The following is an 11,775-nucleotide window of genomic DNA, read 5'->3' on the forward strand; positions in this document are numbered from 1 at the left end:
AATTTTTAAGAAAGAGCCGTTCATAAATCATTCTGAATAGGTTCCCTTTTTTACGTGAGAGAGTGGTTCTGTTTCAAACTGTTTGATTGACTCCAGAGTTGCATTTACAAGAATATTCTAAGAAGTCAGGATTAGTAACAAAAATTAAAGTATATTTGGGAACAGGGTTAATATCAAAGGTTTCACTTATCCCTTGGCAAATCTTTACCCCAGAACTAATTGAAAAGCTCATAGTTTGCAATGAGAAAAAAAAAAAAAAAAAAAAAAAAAACTATCGGGTTATGATTTTGGCGATTCATTCCTGAAAGTTTTTTTTCAATTTGGAAAAGTTATAGGGTTACCCAAATGAGTAATATAAGTTAGAAACTGTGAACGAAGCGAGCAGCAAATTATCAGCTTCTAATCAGCGCTAGTTCAAATTTATTCTTAGACCTTGGGTTGAGTTGAGTCAAACGGGATGATTTATAGGGACTAAGTTAAACAGGGGTTAATTTATTGGGGGGGCTCCGTTGAACAAGGGTTCAGTTAACTAAGGCTGAGTTGAACGTGGGCGGTGTTGGATGGGGGTCAAGTTAAAGGAGGGTTCAGTTGTACGATGGTTCAGTTGCGTGGTGGTTCAGATAAAGTGGGTCGATTTGCATGGGGGTTCAGTTGCAAGAGGGTTCAATTACACGAGGGTGCAGTTATAGGGGGCTGAGTTACGCAGGGGTAAAGTGGCACCTGGGGTCAGATACACGAGGGTTCGGTTATATTGGGTTCAGTTGCAAAAGATTCGGTTACACGAGGGTTCAGTTAGACGGACACCAGTTGAATGATGACTGACAGATTCCTGCAGTGGTGGATCCAGGGGGTGCTAGGGGGAGCCCCCTCCCCTGACGTAGTCTAAAGTAGTCTAATTTACTTAATTAACGAAAGATTGCGCTAATTAAACTTGCTCCTAACGCAAGTTTATCGGATGAACCTATTTTGCACCCCCCCCCTAAAAAAAAACTGGATCCGCCCTTGGATTCCTATGCTATATTTTTGCAAGATTTGTTTTACATATGGGTTAAAAATTTCAACCCCTTAGATCCACTTAAATCTTATTGTAGAGTTTCCGATCAAGTATCGTTTCAGAAAAATTTATGACTTCTTTGTCTCTCTTTGTTTTTAGTGGAAAAGAAAGAAATGACGCTAATGGCTAGTAAAATAACGACATACCTTTTTGTATACTGGACGAATTAAAACGTGCAGAAAACGTTTTCTCTCATTCTGAATTCCAAGTGTCAAATTTTTCACAGGTTTGTCATCATTTTTGACTGATTTTTCTGCTTTTGTGCTTTCCAAGATTGACTTAAAGTCTTCTTCCTTATTCAGTGTTTGATTCATGTCTTGACGTTTGAGTAGTCGTTTAAAATTTGATTTTTGACTATAAATGTCTTCGTAAAGCTTAAGAACTGTAAATAATTTGCAAGATGAGTGCTAATTACTACTATCCACCCTCCTCTCGTCTTTCCCTTAGAAATAATTCTGTATTTATATGATGGCTCCAGAGAGCTGGGATGTTTTGGCATTAAAATGCAACTTTTGAGGTATCTCCCTCCCTCCCTAAGTACAAAACAAACAGAGAACCCCATTGTAGAAGTTTAAGTGCCTTTTTAAGTTTGTAATAGTTCAGTGCTTACAGGTAGTATTTGCTATTGGGAAACATACGGACCTTTTTCGGGGGGAAATTTTCTGCAGGGGAGGGGATAGTCTGGGAGAATTTTCAGATGGGGAAAAATTTTTGGGAATAATTTCCCTTCAATTAGGTTGTATTTTCGGTGGTATTATTGGGGGGGATTTTCCAGGGGGATTTTCCACGAATGATATTTTCTGCGGGGGGTAAACACATAGAGCCCCCAAGAGTACAGCTTAAAATGGCACATGTACCAAAGTAAATCAAAAGTCGGTTTGTGAACTCGAGTTTAAAAATTGTCTATGATATCTCAAGAATGGCTTGGAGGGTCTAGTTGAACCTTCGGAAAGTGTTGGGTGTGGTCAATTGGATGTCAAATTTGCACTTGATTGAGGGGAGAGAGATGAATCGAAAAACAGTGTGCGTATCCAAGGCATCAAAATAGCATACCTTTAAACTCTCGGGAAAGGATTGGCGGATGAATTTGAAACCTTCAAGTACTGATGGATAAAGGAAGGGGAGGGGGTAATGAGGTAATCAAATATTGTGTTTGAGGGGTCTAAATAGTTTTTTTCATTGATCCCCCAGAACGATTTTGTGCTATTAGCTTCTATTGGACTTGGACTAAATGCACAGATGAATAGTGAGTATAATGAAAGACGTTCTGTTTTGCCAGGTTATCAAAATGGCGTGTTTACAATTGAGGTGTCAATTTGAAACTTTCATGGAGTGTTCTGGAGGGGGGAGGGCAATAAACACTGAGCCATGACTGGGGAAGAGGGTAGAAACTTAAATCACTTGACACTAAGTGAATCTAGGCTATCAAAACAGCACAGGGGACGGAGTTGAAACTTTCAGGTAGAATAGGAGAAAGAAGTGGAGGGGATGCTTTAAACTTTGTGTAGGGGGGGAGGATGTAATTGTTATGACTTACGATATAATTAAACATTTTTGTACTGTAATCCTCTGCGTGAATTAAAATTTATTGATTTATAAGTAGCGACGCGAATCAAAGAAGTAAACTTCTAGTTTTGACTTTTGGAGAGGGGGCACTGGAGGGGGATAAGAGTTTATTTTCTGCGATCCACCTAAAAGTGTTTACACTACAAAATTATTTTGACCAAAGAACGTTAAAAGGACCAAAGGATGTAAATCAAAGGACTTTATTTGTTGACAGGTGGTAAAGACAGCGTATCTACCATGTCTTATGAACAGCTTTTTGGGATTAAGTTGAATCTTTCAGGGATTATTAGGAAGGGGTATTTACCCTCGAAACTCGGTATGGGCAAACATAAAGTTTCTAAAGGTCTAATCTCCAGTCGGGTTAAAAGTTTGGCACTATGAGCCCCTGTTGGACTAAAATTTACACCATTGAAGTAGCAAAGTGGACTGGAAGAAGCCATGTGTATCCAGGTTATCATAACAGAGTATCTGTATTATCTCAGGAGCAGCTTTGGGAATCGAATTGAAATTTTACGAGCATTTTAGGGGACCAAGTAGACCTCGAATTAGGACTTCGGAGGAGGGGTGGAGGTAAATCCTAAGATATTATGTGTCCCGGCTATCTAAATAGAAAAAGCAGTCCAAACTATTTAAAGACTTTGGGCGAACATAGGGAACCTTAATTTTTGTTGCCAACCAGCTTGAAAATGAAATTCGAAATTTGCGTAAACAAGTGGACTCGTACGTAGAAAACAAATTCGGAACTTACTCCGGGTGTTGACACCCGAAAATCGAGGGGTTAACAACTGGGCATTTTGAGGGACACCTGGATGCATGAGGCACGGAGGCATTAAAAATGGACAGGGAAGGAAACTTGTAAAATATTCCAAAGGGCGCAATATGTAAATATATACAGCTTGCCTGTTATTTGGTATCTGTCGAATATTTTAGCACCTTCAAAAGCGGTCGTTTAAAACTTGGAAAAAAGTCATTTACGGGTTTATTTGGTAAGGAAAAGAACCCCCAAGACTGAAAACAACTGATATGTACCTAAAGAAGAAGAACGGAGGACTGCAAGTTGTTGATATCTGTGCAAAAACTAGGTAACCCTACGATTACACTGACGGTGTCACTTTTTCTTATTACTCATGCAGTGTTGCCACCCGCTCAAAAATCGAATTCCGATTTTTCTTTAAAAAAAATCCCGAAATTTAAAAAAAAAAAAATCCCGGAACACGGTATTTAAGTTATACAACATAGGGCTGCGCGGTGATGACGTAAAAAGCAAGGTGCAAAATTCAAAATACCGTGAAACGTGGTTTCTAGTTGTAACTAACAACTGATTGTCAATATTCCTAGTATTATTTCGACTTGAAAACGTTCTGGTGGATTAGTAGGATCTATGACCAATATTTTAGGACAAAACAATTCGCTAGAGTTCCGAAAAAATGTGTCTACGCATCCACGTTTCATCGTTATTTGAATTTCCCGCCCAAGAATTGACGTCACGCTTCGCAGCCCTATTCAATATGGCTTGGCCAGTGGTAAAAGTTGCCTTTTATCACGTCTTCACACGTCCCTTTCCCTTTTATCATACCTGCTTTTCTGTTTAGTGGCTGTGCCAAGATGCACCCTTAATTGGATTCTTAATTGTACTAAAAAAAAAAAAAATCTGCTGCTTTGAAATGAAAGAATCCGGAACAAAAAAAGATCCCCTTTTCCCGAATGTACTTAGAATCCAACTTTCTTGGTATTAAACCCAGGCCTTTGGGTATTTGAAGAGAAAACTGTAAAGCAACAGTCAGAAAAACTATTACTACCGAGTTATTAGTAAAAAGCGCTAAGTAAAACAACCAACTAAAAAAAAATAACTAGTTTCTCAGATATTTATTGGTACGTTTCAGTAATCATCTCGATAATCACAGCTCAAATGACAACAGTAGTAAGTTATATAAAGGTTTCACGGGCTTTTTGTTTAATATGACTTACCACGGGGCAGTCACCTATGGATATCACAGGCTTTTTATTTAATATGACTTACCACGGGGCAGTCACCTATGGATATCACGAGTGATTGCGTAATATGACTTACCAGGGTCAGTCACCTATTACTACGAACGGTACATGCCTTACCAGACGGGTTTCTGAGGTAACACCCATTTTTAACAGTTTCAATTGCACAAGGAGACAGGTATCTGGTGGGTATAGAATTTGAGAGTTGATAAAGTGAAATTATGTCACTATTCTAGTTTTTTCTAAACCGGTATTTCCTATAACTTAATAAAGGGTTAAGGTTATTAGCGATTACGAGTGAGGATAGTACGAATTGCTTGGGAAAAACCCGGATGAATTAGTTGAAAATAAAGTTTTAAGAAGAAATGTCTGAAAAGTAACGATAGAATGACATTGTGACTTGACCTCGCTTTACCTTTCCGATGTGGTCTGTATAATACACAAGTAACGTTTGAAAAGTATTGTCAATTTAAAAAGAAATGGCTGAAAAGTGTTTTGAGGGAGATGGGTTGCATGGAGGGTTGAGTTGCACGAGGGTTCAGTTGACGGGGGTACAGTTAAACGGGGGTTTACTTAAATTAGGTTGAGTTGCATGAGGCTTCAGTTACAGGGGGTATAGTTACACGGGGGTTTAGTTAAATTGGCTCGAGTTGCACGAGGGTTCAGTAGCACGAGGGTTCAGTAACATGGGGATTCAGTTGTACAGGATTTCGGTTATACAGGGGTTCAGTTACATGGAGGGTTCAGTTGCACGAGGGGGGATTTGCGACTTGGAGGAGATGGGATGATAGTGTACTGTATAATACACAAGTGATGTTTTGGAGAGTATTGTCAATTTAAAATAGTTTCGAAATAAAAAAAAATTTAACAAGAAATGGCTGAAAAGTGTTTTGAGGGAGATGGGATGGCAGGGAGGGGTGAGTGGCACGAGGGTTCAGTTAAAGGGGGTATAGTTACACGGGGGTTTAGTTAAATTGGGTTGAGTTGCACGAGGGTTCAGTAGCATGAGAGTTCAGTAGCACGGGGGTTCAGTTGTACAGGGTTTCGGTTAGACAGTGGTTCTGTTACATGGAGGGTTGAGGTGCACGAGGGTTCAGTTAAAGGGGGTAGAGTTACACGGGGGTTTAGTTAAATTGGGTCGAGTTGCACGAGGGTTCAGTTGCACGAGGGCTCAGTTGCACGAGGGTACAGTAGCACGGGGGGTCAGTTGTACAGGGTTTCGATTATAAAGGGGTTCAGTTACATGGGGGGTTCAGTGGCACGGGGTTGGAGTTAAATGGGTCTTGAGTTCCACGAGAGTAGTGCTTTGTCGTGGTTTAGCTTGTCACAGTATTGAGTGAAAATAAAGCTACAAAGGCGGAAATTAAGTTTGGAGGGGGGTGTAAAAATGGTACTTATTTAATATCCCGGTAAACATACGACTAGAAATGCTTCAGGAGAAATAGACTATTGCTTCTTTCTGAACTAATCAATATTCCTTGACAAATATTTTTTTTTTTTTACTGTATTGCTATTATTCAAAACATTGCATTGTCTATGCCACATCAAACTATCGAATAATTATCGTGGCTTTTTAGGTGTTCAATTTTTTTTCAGTGTAATTAATAGCATTAAAAAATGATGAAATTTAGATTTGGCTAAGCTCTATTTTTACTACTTTATATGATGTGAGGGGGGTGGGGGCAAGTTTTCAGTTAAAATAAAGCTAGGAAGGGGGAAATTAAGTTTTGAGGGAGGTGTAAAAATGCTACTTATTTAATACCCCGGTAAACATTTGACTTGAAATGCTTCAGGAGAATTAGACTATTGCTTCTTTCTGAACTGTCTGGGGAGTGGGTGGGGGCAAGTACTTAGTGAAAATAATGCTAAAAAGGGGGAAATTAAGTTTTGAGGGGGGTGTAAAAATGGTACTAATTTAATATCCCGGTAAACATACGACTAGAAATGCTTCAGGAGAAATAGACTATTACTTCTTTCTGAACTAATCAATATTCCTTGACAAATATTTTTTTTATTTTTACTGTATTGCTATTATTCAAAACATTGCATTGTCTATGCCACATAAAACTAGCTAATTATTATAGTGGATTTTTTGTTTTTCAATTTTTTTTCATTTTAATTAATATAATAAAAAAATGATTAATTTTATATTTGTATAATATATTTTTTTACAACTTTAGAGGAAGGGCGGGGGGTGGGGGCAAGTATTCAGTTAAAATAAAGCTAGGAAGGGGAAATTAAGTTTTGAGGGAGGTGTAAAAATGCTACTTATTTAATACCCTGGTAAACATTTGACTTGAAATGCTTCAGGAGAAATAGACTATTGCTTCTTTCTGAACTGTCTGGGGAGTGGGTGGGGGCAAGTATTTAGTGAAAATATTGCTAAAAAGGGGGAAATTAAGTTTTGAGGGGGGTGTAAAAATGGTAATTATTTAATATCCCTGTAAAAATACGACTAGAAATGCTTGAGGAGAAATAGACTATTGCTTCGTTCTGAACTATTCGCAATTCCTTGACAAATATTCTTTTATTTTTACTTTATTGCTATTAGTCTTCACGATTACATGAATATACAGTGTATTTTCACGACTACAAGCCTAAGGCATGAATATACAGTCTGGTTTGACGATTATATTGCAAAAAGCGAGCAATCCTCTTATATTATATACCTATAGAGTGAACAAACACGTTTTGAGAGTATAATTGAGATTATATGACGCAGCCAGATGGGTTTTTGAAGCACTTTCATCATAACATTTTTTTTTTTGTTTTTTTTTTGGCAATTGAAATTTTTTTCTGATAACAAGTACCATTCATTGCGATCGTAGCTCTATGTTGGCTCGTTTTATATACTTCAGCTTGTCTATTCATTTGTGGTAAATAAAAATCTTGAATCTGGAAAATGAAAAAATAAGTATTTAAACAAAATGTACGATGCTGCTAATTAAAGAAACATTTGACTTGAAATGCTTCAGGAGAAATAGACTATTGCTTCTTTCTGAACTGTCTGGGGAGTGGGTGGGGGCAAGTATTTCGTGAAAATAATGCTAAAAAGGGGGGAATTAAGTTTTGCGGGGGGTGTAAAAATGGTACTTATTTAATATCCCCGTAAACATACTACAAGAAATGCTTCAGGAGAATTAGACTATTGCTTCGTTCTGAACTAATCGTAATTCTTTGACAAATATTCTTTTATTTTTACTTTATTGCTATTAGTATTCACGATTACATGAATCTTTTTAGGTGTTAAATTTTTTTTCAGTGTAATTAATAACATAAAAATGATGAAATTTAGATTTGGCTAAGCTCTATTTTGACTACTTTATATGAAGTGAGGGGGGTGGGGGCAAGTATTCAGCTAAAATAAAGCTAGGAAGGGGGAAATTAAGTTTTGAGGGAGGTGTAAAAATGCTACTTATTTAATACCCCGGTAAACATCTGACTTGAAATGCTTCAGAAGAAATAGACAATGGCTTGGGTCTGCACGGGCGGGGGAGGGGGGGGGGCCAAGTATTTAGTGAAAATAAAGCTAAACAGGGGGAAAATAGAAGCTGTTTCCAAAAGATTTAGGATTCATTAACATTTTTCAACTTTATTTATTTTTTTCGTTTTGTACATATCTTAAAATTTCAAAATATGCTTATGGTTCTTACAATTGTGCTCTATGACTGGTCAGAGACACGATTTGGCTTTCCCACTGGAGGTTTTATGACTCCTCCCCACAATGAATTCAGATGGTTTTAGGACTCATCTCACTACCCATAACTCAATTCAACCTTGAGCGAAGGTATAAAAGTTTGATGAAGTATTTCTCTACTTAAAAACTACATTAATAGCCTCCAAGATGATAGGACTGTATGACACAGAATTTATTGGATTAAAAAAATCATCTTGTGGTGTTATATTTGAATGTGCTTTTTTATTATTGTCTATGGATCTCAAAGAAATTGACTGTTATCATTGGATAGTGAACTATATTCTGTTTGAGTATGATAAAAGCTTGTCGAGTACTACATTACGTTATATAAACAGACTGGGATTCTATGATAGAGTGATTACACCACTTAATAATACTGGTCAGGAACTGAGAAATGTTCAGGAAGAAGTCAGTGAAATTTGCAGCTTTTCCGGGGTTGAAGCACTCTACGTAAAGGGTAATATACCTACAGATAAAGTTTTAATTCAAAAGTGTGACCCTAGGACTCCACTTTTCAATCTAGAAGAATTTAAGTGTCCTAAATTTGAAGGGGGTTATCACCGTCCTGAAGACGAGGTTAGGTTCTTCGCGCAGTGGATACCTAAGGACATACCTGATCATGTTAAATCCATAACACATGTTAAAAAAAAACTATTCTAAATCATGGGACCAACGTTTTTGGATGTTAAAGTGTGAACTCTAAGTAATATTTTTATGTAAATATTTGTTTTTTTGTTGTTTTTTTTTCTCAAAAAAAAATATTTTAATAAGTTTAAGCAATAAATATCTTTAAGATTAACCCGTCTTTATTCTTTAGAATAGTTTTATTCATTTCTTTAAATTGTGAACAAATTGTAAGTAAGTAACAATGGCTTTCTTGAATTCGCTTCCTGGACACAATACAGATATTTAATTCAAGAAATCATAATAAAATCGCAAGTACAGTAATAAAGTCTTTATTGTTTTCACCTATTGGATACACAATACTGAAATTTCATTCAAGAAATTATGAAGGAATTTTAAATAGGTAACACACTCATTCTTGAAGTCACCTCTTGTATGCACAATGCATAAATTTCATTTAAGAAATTATCAAAAATTGTAAGTAAGTAGCAAATTCTTTCTTGAATTCGCCTCCTGGATAAGTAAAAAAGACATTTCATTCAAGAAATTATGACAAAATTCTAAGTAAGTAACAAACTCTTTCTTGAAGTTACCTCATGGATACACAATGCAGAAATTTCATTTAAGAAATTATCAAAAAATGTAAGTAAGTAGCAAATTCTTTCTTGAATTCGCCTCCTGGATCAATAAAAAAGACATTTCATTTAAGAAATTATGACAAAATTCTAAGTAAGTAACAAACTCTTTCTTGAAGTTACCTCATGGATACATAATACAGAAATTTCATTTAAGAAATTATGAAAAATTGTAAGCAAGTAACAAACTCTTTCTTGAAGTTACCTCATGGATACACAACGCAGAAATTTCATTTAAGAAATTATCAAAAATTGTAAGTAAGTAGCAAATTCTTTCTTGAATTCGCCTCCTGGATAAATAAAAAAGACATTTCATTCAAGAAATTATGACAAAATTCTAAGTATCTAATTCGTGATACAAAATTCGTGTATCTAAGTCGTGAAAACAATAAAGAGTTTGTTACTTACTTGGAATTTTCTCATAATTTCTTGAACGAAATGTCTTTTTGTTTATTTAGCAGGTGAATTCAAGAAAGAATTTGCTACTTACTTACAATTTTTTCATAATTTCTTTAATGAAATTTATGCATTGTATATCCACGAGGTGTATTCAAGAAAGAGTTTGTTACTTGCTTACAATTTTTCGTAATTTCTTAAATGAAATATCTGTATTGTGCATTCAGGAGTAGGATTCAAGAAAGAGTTTGTTACTTACTTAGAATTTTGTCATAATTTCTTGAATGAAATGTCTTTTTTATTTATCCAGGAGGTAAATTCAAGAAAGAATTTGCTACTTACTTACAATTTTTGATAATTTATTAAATGAAATTTCTGCGTTGTGTATCCAAGAGGTAACTTCAAGAAAGGATTTGTTACTTATTTAGAATTTTGTCATAGTTTCTTGAATGAAATGACTTTTTTTTGTTTATCCAAGAGGCGAATTCAAGAAAGAATTTGCTACTTACTTACAATTTTTGATAATTTCTTAAATGAAGTTTCTGCATTGTGTATCCAAGAGGTGACTTGAGGAAAGAGTTTGTTACTCGCTTAAAATTTTTTCATAATTTATTGAATGAAATTTCCGTATTGTGTATCCAAGAGTTGACTTTAAGAAAGAAATTGTTACTTACTGATAATTTTTTCATAATTTCTTGAATTAAATTTCTACATCGTGTATCTAAGTCGTGAAAACAATAATGAGTTTATTACTTACTTTGAATTTTATCATAATTTCTTGAACGAATTGTCTTTTTGTTTATCCAGCAGGTGAATTCAAGAAAGAATTTGCTTCTTACTTACAATTTTTTCATGATTTCTTTAATGAAATATCTGCATTGTGTATCCACGAGGTGACTTCAGGAAAGAGTTTGTTACTTGCTTACAATTTTTTCATAATTTCTTAAATGAAATTTCTGCATTATGTATCCATGAAGTAACTTCAAGAAAGAGTTTGTTGCTTACGTATAATTTTGTCATAATTTTTTTAATGAAATTTCTTTATTATTTATCCTGGGGGTGAATTCGAGAAACAATTTTCTAATTACTTACAATTTTGTATAATTTCTTAAATGAAATTTCTGCATTATGTATCCCTGAGGTGACTTCAGAAAAGAGATTTTTGCTTACTTAGAATTTTGTCATAATTTCTTGAATGAAATGTCTTTTTTATTTATCCAGGAGGCGAATTCAAGAAAGAATTTACTACTTACTTACAATTTTTGATAATTTCTTAAAATAAATTTCTGCATTGTGCATACAAGAGGTGACTTCAAGAATGAGTGTGTTACCTATTTACAATTCCTTCATAATTTCTTGAATGAAATTTCAGTATTGTGTATCCAATAGGTGAAAACAATAAAGAGTTTATTACTTACTTGCGATTTTATTATGATTTCTTGAATTAATTATCTGTATTGTGTCCAGGAAGCGAATTCAAGAAAGCCATCGTTACTTACTTACAATTTCTTCAAAATTTAAAGAAATGAATAAAACTATTCTAAATAATAAAGACGGGATAGGCTTAAAGATATTTATTGCTTAAACTTATTAGCAGATTTTTTTTTGAGAAAAAAAAAAAACAAAAAAAAAAAACATTTACATAAAAATAGTACTTAGAGTTCACACTTAAACATCCAGAAACGATGATTCCATGATGTAGAATAGTTATTTTTTTTACCATGTCTTATGGATTTATCATGATCAGGTATGTCCTTAGGTATCCACTGCGTGGAGAACCTAACCTCGTCTTCAGGACGATGATAACCCCC

This window comes from Artemia sp. Qi Xiang Cuo, chromosome 13 (assembly GCF_049724085.1).
Source record: "Artemia sp. Qi Xiang Cuo chromosome 13, ASM4972408v1, whole genome shotgun sequence".
Lineage (NCBI taxonomy): Eukaryota > Metazoa > Arthropoda > Branchiopoda > Anostraca > Artemiidae > Artemia > Artemia sp. Qi Xiang Cuo.